This window comes from Hemiscyllium ocellatum, chromosome 21 (genome assembly GCF_020745735.1).
Source record: "Hemiscyllium ocellatum isolate sHemOce1 chromosome 21, sHemOce1.pat.X.cur, whole genome shotgun sequence".
NCBI classification, from domain to species: Eukaryota; Metazoa; Chordata; class Chondrichthyes; order Orectolobiformes; family Hemiscylliidae; genus Hemiscyllium; species Hemiscyllium ocellatum.
The window spans coordinates 65,412,341-65,425,692 of NC_083421.1; positions in this window are offsets into that span (position 1 = coordinate 65,412,341).

The window sequence follows — 13,352 nt, forward strand, 5'->3', positions numbered from 1 at the left end:
GAAGTAGTAGATGCAGCTACACTTAACAAATTTAAAAGACATTTGGACAGGTGCATGAAAGTTTTAGAGGGATATGGGCCAATCAGAGGCAAATGGGATTAATTTAATTTAGGAAATAGATGGCATGGATGAGGTTAGCCGAAATGCCTGTTTCCATGTTGTAAAACTTAATGACTCTAAATACCCTTTCATGGGAAATAGAGCAGCAAAAGTTCAGAGAACCCTGTATATCTGGGACAATTCAAGACTGGATGAAGAGAAAGGTTTTTAGTCCAAAGGGAGCAATTCAGCTGCGGCCCAAGAGGAATAGAGGAAGTGCAGGTGTGAACTTTAAAAAGCAGAGGAGCAAAAAAGTATCAATTACAATGAATTGTGAACACGATTAGGGAGAATCCTAAGATATTTTATAACTACATTCAAGGGAGGAGATTAACCTGGGAAAGGGTAGGGCCCATTAGGATCAAAGTGGTCATCTATATGTGATACCTCAGAATACAGGAAAGTTGTTAAATGAATATTTATTTTTGGCCTTCACTCTGAAAAAGGAGGACATAGCTACAGAATTCAGGAAAAGGAACTGTGAGGAACTGTGTCTAGTGGATACCACAAGGATCAGTGCTGGGACCAATAATGTTTGTTATATACAGCAATGATATAAAGTCAGTTCTGCTATAACATGGTAGTTCCATTCTCGTTTAATCCCGTGTTATAAGAAAATCATCTAATAGCAGCACCATTTAAACCAATGGGGCTGGAATCACATTACAACTAATACACGCTTTAAAACTTTGCACTTTAGAAAGTGTCCCCATTTTGTGTTATTGAAACACATGTGACAGCAGAATGACCCGTAGATGAAAACGTGGTGGGGAATGCTAAGCTTATATGCAGATGACACCAGGATTGGTAGGATCGTTAATAGTGAAGAAAGTGGTTGTAGGCTGCAGGAAGATAGAGATGGGTTAGTCAGGTGGGCAGAGCAGTAGCAGATGGTCTTTATCCTTGATAGGTGTGAGGTTATGCACTACAGAAGAAGAAACAAAATGAGGGAATATTAATTGAATGACTGGACACTGGGTAGCTCAGAGAGACAGAGGGATTTTGGTGTAATTATTCATAGATCCCTGAAGTCAGCAGAGCATGTGAATAGGAGAGTTAAGGAGACATATGGGACACTTGCTTTCATCAGTTGTGGCGCAGAATATAAGCGCAAGGAGGTCATGTTGGAATTGTACAGAGCGTTGGTTGGGCCACAGCTAGAGTAATGTGCAAATCTGGTCACCTCATTGCAGGATGTGATAGCACAAGACAGGGTACAGAGGATGTTCACCAGGACGTTGTCTCGGATGCAAGCTATAAGGAGAGGTTGAATAGGCTGGGTCTACATTCACTGGAGTATTGGTGGTTAAGGAATGACGTTATAGAGGTCCATAAATTCATGAGGGACATGGATAGGAGGAATCCATAAAGTCTTTTTCCCAGGGTAAGGGATCCAAAATTAAAGGGCATAGGTTCAAAGTGAGAGGAGAAAAATTTTAAAGGGACCTAAGAGCCAACTTTTTCATGTAGAGAGAAGTGCATGTATGGAATGAGCTGCCAGAGAAAGTGGTGGAGTCTGGTATAATTACAACATTTACAAGGTGTCTGGATGGGTATATGAATAGGAAAGGTTCAGAGGGGTATGAGACATATGCTGGCAAATGGAATTAGATTATTTTATATGCCTGGTTGGCAGAAACAAATTGGATCAAAGAGTCTGTTTCTGTGCTGTACAACTCTATGACTCTCTTGAGAAACTGAGCTATAAGGAGACGCTAGACAGGCTTGAATTGTTTCCTTTTGAGAGAGAAGACCAAGGGGGGATATTATTGAGGTGGATAAGATTATGAGGTGTATGGATAGGGTGAATAGAAACTAGGCAAAAGTGAGGACTGCAGATGCTTGACATTACAGTCCAGGTTAGAGTGGTGCTGGAAAAGCACAGCAGGTCAGGCTGATGAAGGGCTTTTGCCAAAATGTCGATTTTCCTGCTCCTCAGATGCTGCCTGACCTGCTGTGCTTTTCCAGCACCACTCTAATCTAGACTCTGAATAGAAACTAGCTTTTCCCCTTGGTTGAGGGGTCAATCATGAGAGGGCATGGTTTTAGAGGAAAGGATAGGAAATTCAGAGGGAATTTGAGAAAAAACATTTTCACTCAGTACGTGATGGGAACCTGGAATGCATTGCCCGGGAAGGTAGTGGAGGGTTGGAAACCTCACAACCTTTAAAAGATATTTGGATGGGTACTTTAAATATCATAATATTCCATGATATGGGACAAGTGCAAGAAATTGAGATTAGCGCAGCTTTAATGGTAGCTATGTCAGTGTAGACGCAGTGGGCCGAAGGGCCTTTACTGCCCTGTATGACTCGATGACTCCCTCAATAAGGTCCACACCAAATTCCTTGAGCCAGGTACAGTACAGGCTTAGATATGGAGTGAAGCTCCCCCTATGTTTCCAAACCGAAATTAAAGCCACTGACACTGTCTCCATCAAACATTCTCCAGGACAGAGACGGCACTTGGTTAGGTACAGAGTTAAGGTGCTTCTACACTGTCCCCATCAAACACTCCAAAGATAGGGACAGCATGGGGTTAGATACACAGTAAAGCTTCCTCTACATTGGCCCTTCGAACACACCCAAGAAAGGGACAGCCTGGGGTTAAATAGAATAAAGCCCCCTCTCCACTACCCCTCATCAAACACTTTCAGGACAGGGACAGCACTGGGTTAGATTCAGTGTAACTCTTTCTCTACACTGGCCCCATCATATACTGCCAGGGTAGTGACAGCACAGAGTGAGATACAGAGTAAAGCTCCTTCAACACTGTCAATATCATTTGCTCCATTTTGCCAGAGTGGCGGGGAGAGAAGGAGTGGTGAAGCGAGGGCTGCCGGGAAGGGTGAGTTTTCCAGCATTAAAAGGGACTTACCTCGGAAGTCGGGCCTCCATTTGCTGAGAGGTGCGAGGGAGGAGCGAAGGTCTTCTGGGAAGTCATATAATTGTGTGGTTGTGTTACCCGAAACACTACTCGGGTAGTGTCTCCCACCCATCCTCCTCCTCTAACCAAAAAAAAAGGTTCTGTGCGCCAGATTGGTCAGATAACTAGTTTATTTTTTATTCCTTATTTTTCAACAGTCTCTTTGGGAATTTAGAATAGTGGGAATGGGGGTTAGGGCAGTTGAATATTCCTCCTGCAGGATGTGGAAGGTAAGGGTCACCACTAGTCTTCCTGCTGACTACATCTGCAGGAAGTGCACCCAACTCCAGCTCCTCGAAAACAGAGGGGATTATTGAGAGGAGTTACAGGGAGGTAGTCACTCCTCAGGTACAAGGAAAAGGCAGATGGGTTACAGTCAGGAGACGGAAAGGGAACCGGCAGGCAGTGCAGGGATCCTATGTGGCCATTCCATTCAACAATAAGTATACTGTTTTGGGTACTGTTGGGGGGGGGGGGGGGGGGGGGGGAGAAACTTACCAGGGGAAAGCAGTGGGCACAGGCCTCTGGCACAGAGTCCGTCCCTGCTGCTCAGAAGGGAAGGGGGATGAGGAGCAGAGCAGTAGTCATTGGAGACTCCATAGTTAGGGGGACAGATAGGAGGTTCTGTGGGGATGAGAGAGACTCCACGGTTGGTGTGTTGCCTCTCAGGTGCCAGGGTTAGTGATATCTCTGATCGTGTTTTTGGTATCCTTAAGGGGGAGGGGGAGCAGCCTCAAGTCATGGTCCACATAGGCACCAACGACATAGGTAGAAAGAGAGATGGGGAGTTAAGGCAGAAATTCAAGGAGCTAGGATGGAAGCTTAGAGCTAGGACGAATAGAATTGTTGTCTCTGGTTTGTTGCCAGTGCCATGTGCTAGTGAGGCGAGGAATAGGGAGAGAGAGGAGTTCAAACGTGGCTACAGGGATGGTGCAGGAGGGAGGGTTTTGGATTCTTGGATAATTGGGGCTCTTTCTGGGGTAGGTGGGACCTCTACAAGTAGGATGGTCTTCATCTGAACCAGAGGGGTACCAATATCCTGTAGGGGAAATTCGCTAAGGCTATTGGGGCGGGTTTAAACTAATTCAGCAGGGGGATGGGAGCCAAAATTGTAGTTCATGTATAGAAAAGCTTGAGAGTAGGGAGGTCCGAAATCAAGTTTCGGGGATGCAAGATGGCACCAACAAGCAAGAAGTTGGTTTGAAGTGTGTCTACTTCAACGCCAGGAGCATCCGGAATAAGGTGGGTGAACTTGCAGCATGGGTTGGTACCTGGGACTTCGATGTTGTGGCCATTTTGGAAACATGGATGGAGCAGGGACAGGAATGGCTGTTGCAGGTTCCAGGATTTAGATGTTTCAGTAAGAACAGAGAAGATGGTAAAAGAGGGGGATGTGTGGCATTGTTGATCAGGGACAATATTACAGTTGTAGAAAGGATGTTTGGGGACTCATTAACTGAGGTTGTATGGGCTGAGGTTAGAAACAGGAAAGGAGAGATCACCCTGCTGGGAGTTTTCTATAGGCCTCCGAATAGTCCCAGAGATGTAGAGGAAAGGATAGCAAAGATGATTCTCGATAGGAGTGAGAGAGAAAGGGTAGTTGTCATGGGGGACTTCAACTTTCCAAATATTGACTGGGATCACGACAGTACGAGTACTATAGATGGGTCAGTTTTTGTCCAGTGTGTGCAGGAGGGCTTCCTGACACAGTATGTAGACAGGCCTACAAGGGGCGAAGCCACTTTAGATTTAGTACTGGGTAACGAGCCTGGCCAGGTGTTAGACTTGGAAGTAGGTGAGCACTTTGGAGACAGCGATCACAATTCTGTTATGTTTACTTTAGTGATAGAAAGGGATAGGTGTACTCCACCGAGCAAGAGTTACAGCTGGGGGAAGGGAAATGATGATGCAATTAGGAAAGATTTAGGAAGCGTAGAATGGGGAAGGAAACTGCAGGGGATGAGCACATTAGGAATGTGGAGTTTATTCAAGGAAAAGCTCCTGTGTGTCCGAGATAAGTATGTACCTGTCAGGCAGGGAGGAAGATATAGAACAGGTGAGCCGTGGTTTACTAAGGAAGTGGAGTCCCTGGTCAAGAAGAAGAAGAAGGCTTATATTAGGACAAAATGTGAAAACTCAGCTGGGGCGCTTGAGGGTTACAAGGAAGTCAGGAAAGACCTAAAAAGAGAGCTCAGAAGAGCCAGGAGCAGACATGAGAAGTTGTTGGCGGATAGGATCAGGGTTAACCCTAAGGCTTTCCATAGGTATGTCAGGAATAAAAGAATGACGAGAGTAAGATTAGGGCTAATCAAAGATAATAGTGGGAAGTTGTGTGTGGAGTCAGAAGAGATAGGGGAAGCACTAAATAAATATTTTTCGACAGTATTCACTCTAGAAAACGACAATGTTGTCAAGGAGAATACTGAGGTACAGGCTACTAGACTAGGTGGGATTGAGGTTCACAGGGAAGAGGTATTATAAATCCTGCAGAGTGCGAAAATAGATAGGTCCCCTGGGCCGGATGGGATTTATCCTAGGATCCTCTGGGAAGCCAGGGAGGAGATTGCCAAGCCTTTGGTATTGATCTTCAAATCATCATTGTCTACAGGAATAGTGCCTGAGGACCGGAGGATAGCAAATGTGGTTCCCCTGTCCAAGAAGAGGAGTAGAGACAACCCTGGTAATTATAGACCAGTGAGCCCTACTTCAGTTGTTGGTAAAGTGTTGGAAAAGGTTATAAGAGATAGGATTCATAATCATCAAGAAAAGAATAATTTGATTAGGGATAGTCAGCACGGCTTTGGGAAGGGTAGGTCGTGCCTCACAAACCTTATTGAGTTCTTTGAGAAGGTGACCAAACAGGTAGATGAGAGTAAACTGGTTGATGTGGTGTACATGGATTTCAGCAAGGTGTTCTATAAGGTTCCCCATAGTAGGCTATTGGACAAAATGCAGAGGAATGGGATTGTGGGAGATATAGCAGTTTGGATCAGTAATTGGCTTGCTGGAAGAAGACAGAGGGTGGTGGCTGATGGGAAATGTTCATCCTGGAGTCCAGTTACTAGTGGTGTACCGCAAGGGTCGGTGTTGGGTCCACTGCTGTTCGTCATTTTTATAAACGACCTGGGTGAGGGCGTAGAAGGGTGGGTTAGTAAATTTGCAGATGACACTAAGGTCGGTGGAGTTGTGGATAGTGACGAAGGATGTTGTAGGTTACGGAGAGACATAGATAAGCTGTAGAGCTGGGCTGAGAGGTGGCAAATGGAGTTTAATGCGGACAAGTGTGAGGTGATTCACTTTGGTCGGAGTAACCGGAATGCAAAGTACTGGGCTAATGGTAAGATTCTTGGTAGTGTAGGTGAGCAGAGAGATCTCGATGTCCAGGTACACAGATCCTTGAAAGTTGCCACCCAGGCTGACAGGGTTGTTAAGAAGGCATGCAGTGTTTTAGCTTTTATTAATAGAGGGATCAAGTTCCGGAACCAGGAGGTTATGCTGCAGCTGTACAAAACTCTGGTGCGGCCGCACTTGGAGTATTGTGTACAGTTCTGGTCACCACATTATAAGAAGGATATGGAAGCTTTAGAAAGCATGCAGAGGAGATTTACTAGGATGTTGCCTGGTATGGAGGGAAGGTCTTAGGAGGAAAGGCTGAGGGCCTTGAGGCTGTTCTCGTTAGAGAGAAGAAGGTTGAGAGGTGACTTAATAGAGACATACAAGATAATCAGAGGGTTAGATAGGGTGGAGAGAGAGAGCCTTTTTCCAAGAATGGGGGCAGTGAGCACAAGGGGGCATAGCTTTAAACTGAGGGGTGATAGATATAGGACAGATGTCAGAGGTAGTTTCTTTACTCAGAGAGTAGTAAGGGTAAGAAATGCTTTGCCTGCAATGGTAGTAGATTCGTCAACTTTAAGTACATTTAAATCGTCATTAGACCAGCATATGGACGTACATGGAATAGTGTAGGTGGGATGGGCTTCAGACTGCTATGACAGGGCGGCACAACATCGAGGGCCGAAGGGCCTATACTGCACTGTAATGTTCTAATATTCTAATATCAAACACTCCCAGGTCAGGGACAGTATGGAGTTAGTCACAGAGGTAAGCAACCTCCCCACTGTCCCTGTCACACATTCGCAGGACAACAACGGCACAGTGGTGGATACAGTGTAACGCTTCCCCTTCACTGTGCCCATCAACTACTGCTAGGACAGTGACAGCACGGGGTGAGATACAGAGTAAAGTTTTCTCTGCACTGTCCCCATCAAACACTCCCAGAACAGAGGCATCTTATGGTTACAGTGTAATGCTCCCATCAGCTGTATTATTTCATGTAGACTGGTTGATTGGGTGAGGCTGCTCCACTTTGAGGATTCATTTCTTCCTGTGGTTTTCATGTTGAACCTCTCCCAGTTTTTACAGTTTAATAGAATTTTAATTCAAGTAATTTCCAGTTGTGGTGAAGATGGTTTTGCTCAGACAGCCTTGTCTGGCTGTGATTCCTTCTGTGGTGTAAACATCACTTCAGATCAGTGGAACCGAAGGTTTGTGTTTGGAATAAGCCTGAATGAGTAGTCAGGTGTGTAATGGGAAAGTATATAAAGCTGGGTGTGTAACATGAAGATATGTTAAGGTCAGAAATACAATCAGTGTGTAGCAGGCAAGAGGGATCAGTGAATGTGTAATGGGAAGGACTGTAATGGTCAGGTTAATAATAGGAGGGAATTTTTGAAAGACGGAATTGTATTGAGGTCAGCAGGTGGACCTCATAGAATATGGGTTCCCTGAATTGGGGCTGTTAACCTGGTCCAATCAAGGAGCCCTGACTGACATCCAAATAGCAGAGGTTATGTTCACTCTGAGGGAGCCAGATCAGTGTTAAAGACTTTTCATGTTTAAATAAAGGGTGATTTGATGAGGGCTTCCCAGCCTTTGTGGAGTTATTTTCGTGGTGGTGAGAGAAAAGCATGCCCCTGAAGAAATTTGCTCGCAATGGTTGTCTTTGAGTTGGGGTAAGCATTTCTGGCATCATGCTGTTTTTTAGGAAGCTTGACTCATTCAATCGTGCTGTCAAAGACTGAGCTCAGTTTGTGAAAAGGCAAATGACATTGGGGCAGATGATTAATTCTCTTGACAGCTGTGGACCTGCACCTTTTTTGCTTATTAAGTGCCTAATGTTCCCTGAGGCAGCAGGTACTAAAACCTTTCAAGAGTTGGTGGATTTCATTAAGGAATGTTGTGTTCCCAAGCTACCTCTAATTTTGAGATGTTAGTGGTTTTTACACAGCAGCTCAAGAGCCAGGGCAATCTGTATCAGGATTTTTGACTAGGTTAAGATGACTGACAGATATGTGACTTTGGTTAAACCACGAATGATTTGATGAAAGACCGATTGGTATGTGGATTAATGAGGTAACCATGCAAAAACGCCTCATAGCAGAAGCCCAACTGGACTTCAAACAGGCATTATAACTGGCTCTGAAAATGCAGCAAGTACAGTATATGAGATGCACGCTATTCTGATGCAAGTGGACACCCTCGCCAGTCTTGGGGAATACCGCTTCACACAGGACATATCCTGAACAGAGGGACTCTAGGTCAGCCCACGGCAAATTCCCAATCCAAAGCCAAGCTTCAGCCAAACTGTTAAAGTTTTCCTCTTGATCCAGCTGACAGGCCGGTGTGTGGACTCATGACAGCAGAAGAGTCTCACTCGGCCTAAATGGAGTAAAATAATTCACAGGCTGATATCCAGGAGAGTGAGGAGAAAGTGAGGACTGCAGATGCTGGAGATCAGAGCTGAAAATGTGTTGCTGGAAAAGCGCAGCAAGTTAGGCAGCATCAAAGGAACAGGAGAATCGACGTTTCGGGCATGAGCCCTTCTTCAGGAATGAGGAGAGTGTGGCCAGCAGGCTAAGATAAAAGGTAGGGAGGAGGGACTTGGGGGAGGGGCGTTGGAAGTGCAATAGGTGGAAGGAGGTTAAGGTGAAGGTGATAGGCCGGAGTGGGGGCAGAGAGGTCAGGAAGAAGATTGCAGGTTAGAAAGGTGGTGCTGAGTTCGAGGATTGGGACTGAGACAAGGTGGGGGGAGGGGAAATGAGGAAACTGGAGAAATCTGAGTTCATCCCTTGTGGTTAGAGGGTTCCTAGGCGGAAGATGAGGTGCTCTTCCTCCAGCCGTCGTGTTGCTATGGTCTGGCGATGGAGGAGTCCAAGGACCTGCATGTCCTTGGTGGTGTGGGAGGGGGAGTTGAAGTGTTGAGCCCGGGGTGGTTGGGTTGGTTGGTCCGGGTGTCCCAGAGGTGTTCTCTGAAACATTCCGCAAGTAGACGGCCTGTCTCCCCAATATAGAGGAGGCCACATCGGGTGCAGCAAATGATGTGTATGGAGGTGCTGGTGAATTTGTGGCGGATATGGAAGGATCCCTTGGTGCCTTGGAGGGAAGTGAGGGGGGAGGTGTGGGCACAAGTTCTGCATTTCTTGCAGTTGCAGGTGAAGGTGCTGGGGGTGGAGGTTGGGTTGGTGGGGGGTGTGGACCTGATGAGGGAGTCACAGAGGAAGTGGTCTTTTCGGAACGCTGATAGGGGAGGGGAGGGAAATATATCCCTGGTGGTGGGGTCCGTTTGGAGGTGGCAGAAGTGACGAAGGATGATACGATGTATCTGGAGATTGGTGGGGTGGTAGGTGAGGACTAGTGGGGTTCTGTCCTGGTGGCGATTGGAGGGACAGAGCTCAAGGACGGAGGAGCGGGAAGTGGAGGAGATGCGGTGGAGAGCATCGTCGATCACGTCTGGGGGGAAATTGCGTTCTTTGAAGAAGGAGGCCATCTGGTTGTTTGGTATTGGAACTGGTCCTCCTGGGTGCAGGGTGGGAGGAGGTGTAGTCTAGGTAGCTGTGGGAGTCAGTTGGTTTATAGTAAATTCCGTGTTGATTCGATCGCCCGAGATAGAAATGGAGAGGTCTAGGAAGGGGAGGGAGGAGTCTGAGACAGTCCAGGTAAATTTCAGGTCAGGGTGGAAGGTGTTGGTAAAGTGGATGAACTGTTCAACCTCCTCATGGGAGCACGAGGCAGCGCCGATACAGTCGTTGATGTAGCGGAGGAAAAGGTGGGGGGTGGTGCCAGTGTAGCTGCGGAAGATGGACTGTTCCACATATCCAGCGAAGAGGCAGGCATAGCTGGGGCCCATGCAGGTGCCCATGGCTACTAGGCATCGAGGAGAGTGAACACAGTGGAAAGTCCACCTACACCTGGATTGGAATAGTTAAATTCATTAACAATATACAAATTTGATAGAATCAAAATAAACGTTTCTTAAATGGTCACCTGGCTCAAAATTGGCACAGTCATTTCAGTGATCACAGAATCAGCCTTTAACAAAATTGGCTCTGAACTCCAATCCTTACATTTATGCACGACCTTGGTTCGGCTGTGAGCCTTTACTGGGAACTCTTTCCAGATTCGGGGGACAACTTCGGTTCCAGGTTTTGATGAGAAGCAGCTGAGCCAGTCAGCACTGATTACAATAAAAGGTTCAGGCCAAAGCTTAATGTGGAAAATTTGGTTGAGGAAGATTCACCTTGATTGGCTCAACCTTTTTCAATTAGAAAATAGCTACCTGAGTAAAGTCCTAATTAAATATCCAGAGGTTTTTCAGAAAGGTCTTGAGACCATGAAAGTAGCCAAGGGCACCCTGCATATTGACCAGGAAGCAATTCCTTGATTCTGCAAGGCCCGCCCACTGCCATTTGCATTATGGGCAAAAGTTGAGGCAGGAATCAGGAGGCTGGAAAGGGAAGGAACCATCAAACCAGTCCCGGTTGTGGAATGGGCAGCACCGGTCACACTGACTGTGAAGCCTGATGGGTCGGTTCACCTTTCTGGGGATTTTAAACAAATGGTAAACTGCTTCCTCCCACCTGGATAAATAGCCAATCCTTCTCATAGAGAATTTATACACAAGGCTGGCAGGGGAGCTATCCTTTATGAAGCAGATTAAATGAGAATTCCTAGAAGTAAACTACAATTAACCCTATCTTGGTTTATACCAATATACAACATTGCCATTTGGGATATTATCAGCCTGTGCAATTTGTCTGTGGACGATGCAGAACATTTTACAAGATTTACACCAGATCACCATTAATCTAGACGATGTGGTATTTACAAGGAAGTCCAGTAAGGAGCAACGGAGAACTTGGATAAAGTCCTTTGATGGTGTACACCTTAGAAGGGAAAAATGCATGTTCCAGGCACCCCAAGGGACCTACTTGGGCTACAGATCTGGCAAGACCGGGTTACATCTGTTGAAAGACAAAGTGAGAGGAATCAAAGGTGCCCTAGCTCCCATATCTGTATTAGAGCTTAGGTCTTTCCTTGAACTGGCTTGTGAATTACTATGGAAAGTCCATACAAAACCTGGTCTCTATCCTGGCACCTTTGTATCGACTCTTAAAAAAGGGTCAGCCTTAGAAATAATAGTGTAACCAAGCCATAGCCTTCAGGGAAGTGAAAAAACAGCTATCATCCTCTACGGTGTTGGCATACTGTGATCCCAACAAGATCTGGTACCTGATGTGATCCCTCCCTGTATGACATTGGCATGGTATTAGCTCACAGATGGCACAATGGAGTGGAATGCCCAATAGCATTAGTATCCAGTACTTTGATTAATGCAGAGTGTAAATACTCCCAGATAGAGAAGGAAAATTTAGCGGTCACATTTGGAATCAAGAAATTCTACCAATACATTTGTAATGTTAACAGACCACAAACCCCTTTTACGTCTATTTTAAAGAGGACAAGACAGTGCTGCCCATGGCTTCAGGCCAAATTCAGCGATGGGCTTTAATATCTAAGTGCATATAGTTACAAGTTAGAACACTGGCCAGAAGGCCAAGTACCAAATGTGGGTGCATTGAGCCACCTCCCACTGGTAGGTACACCACAGGTGGTACCAGCATTGGAAGACTGCATCATGATTTCTAATTTTTTGGACATATGTCTAGTCATAGCTGACAATATCAGACTTTGGATGCGGAAAGATCCGGCCTTGGCAAAACTAAAACAGCTAGTGGTGATGGGGCAAGCTAAAGGGCTGTCTCATCCAGAACTGAAATCTTTTGGACCCGGAGAGACCAGATCGCAGAAGAGGATGGCACAGTATTACAGGGAGCAAGATTAATTGTCAAGAACAGAAGTCACCACCAGGTACAGGTTGAACTCTACCAGGTTAAAAATCACACACCAGGTTATAGTCCAACAGATTTAATTGGAAGTACTTGTTTTCAAATAAACCTGTTGGACTGTAATCTGGTATTGTGTGATTTTTAACTTTGTCCACCCCCGTCCAACTCCATCAACTTTACCAGGGTCAACCAGGGGTTTCCAAAATGAAGTGGGTGAGAAGTTACATCTGGTGGCCTGGATTGATGCAGGCATACCCATGTTGATGGGACTGTGCCCAGAGTACCAATAAGGACAGAAATTACCATCAGCAGCTCCCCCACAGTGATAGGAATGGCTACACGTCAACCATGTAGGTCTATGTTCTTAGTCATTGTGGATGCCCACGCAAAATGTGAGTTCATTTGTCACAGACAGGGATGGCAATAGAAAAACTGTCTACATCTTTTGGAATATACAGACTCCGGGAAATGTTTATAAGTAGGGAATGTGACTATTTCTTAAACTTAAATGGTATTCATCAGAGAAGGACAGCTCTATACCATCTATCATCCAATGATCTGGCAGAAAGAACAGTCCAAAGTTTGAAGGCACGCTTAAAGAAACACCTTGCAATTTCACTAGATACAAACTATCCCGCTTTCTATTTGATTATAGAACTACCCCAAATGCAACTATAAGGATAGCTCCAGCAGAGTTGCTAATGAGGAGATAACTCTGTACCAGGTTAATACTGATCTTCCAGGCCTTGAGGGGTCTGGGTTAAATAGCCTCAGGAACACCAACGCCGGACACAAGATTCCACTCAGCAAGAGACACAGTTTAGGTCAGGGGGAGAAGATTGGTGTGCGAACGACATGAAGGTCCCTGCATAGTTAAGAGGCATGGTCGATGTGAGGTCAGGTCCTGTATATAAGGTTCTATAAGGTACCGGTAGGTGCAACAGTCCTGAACAAGTATGTGGAACATATGAAAGCTGCACATTCACAAATGGGTGTGGGGCAAAATGTCCCCGCTCCTCAATTGTCTTTCTGACTGTACTGGCACCTGCCAAGCATTGAAGATTCCTCGGAATCTGAGATGGACATGGGGAATGTCACTGCCTTGAAGCCTTTGCCATCTGAACAGGAGAATGAATTCCGAGA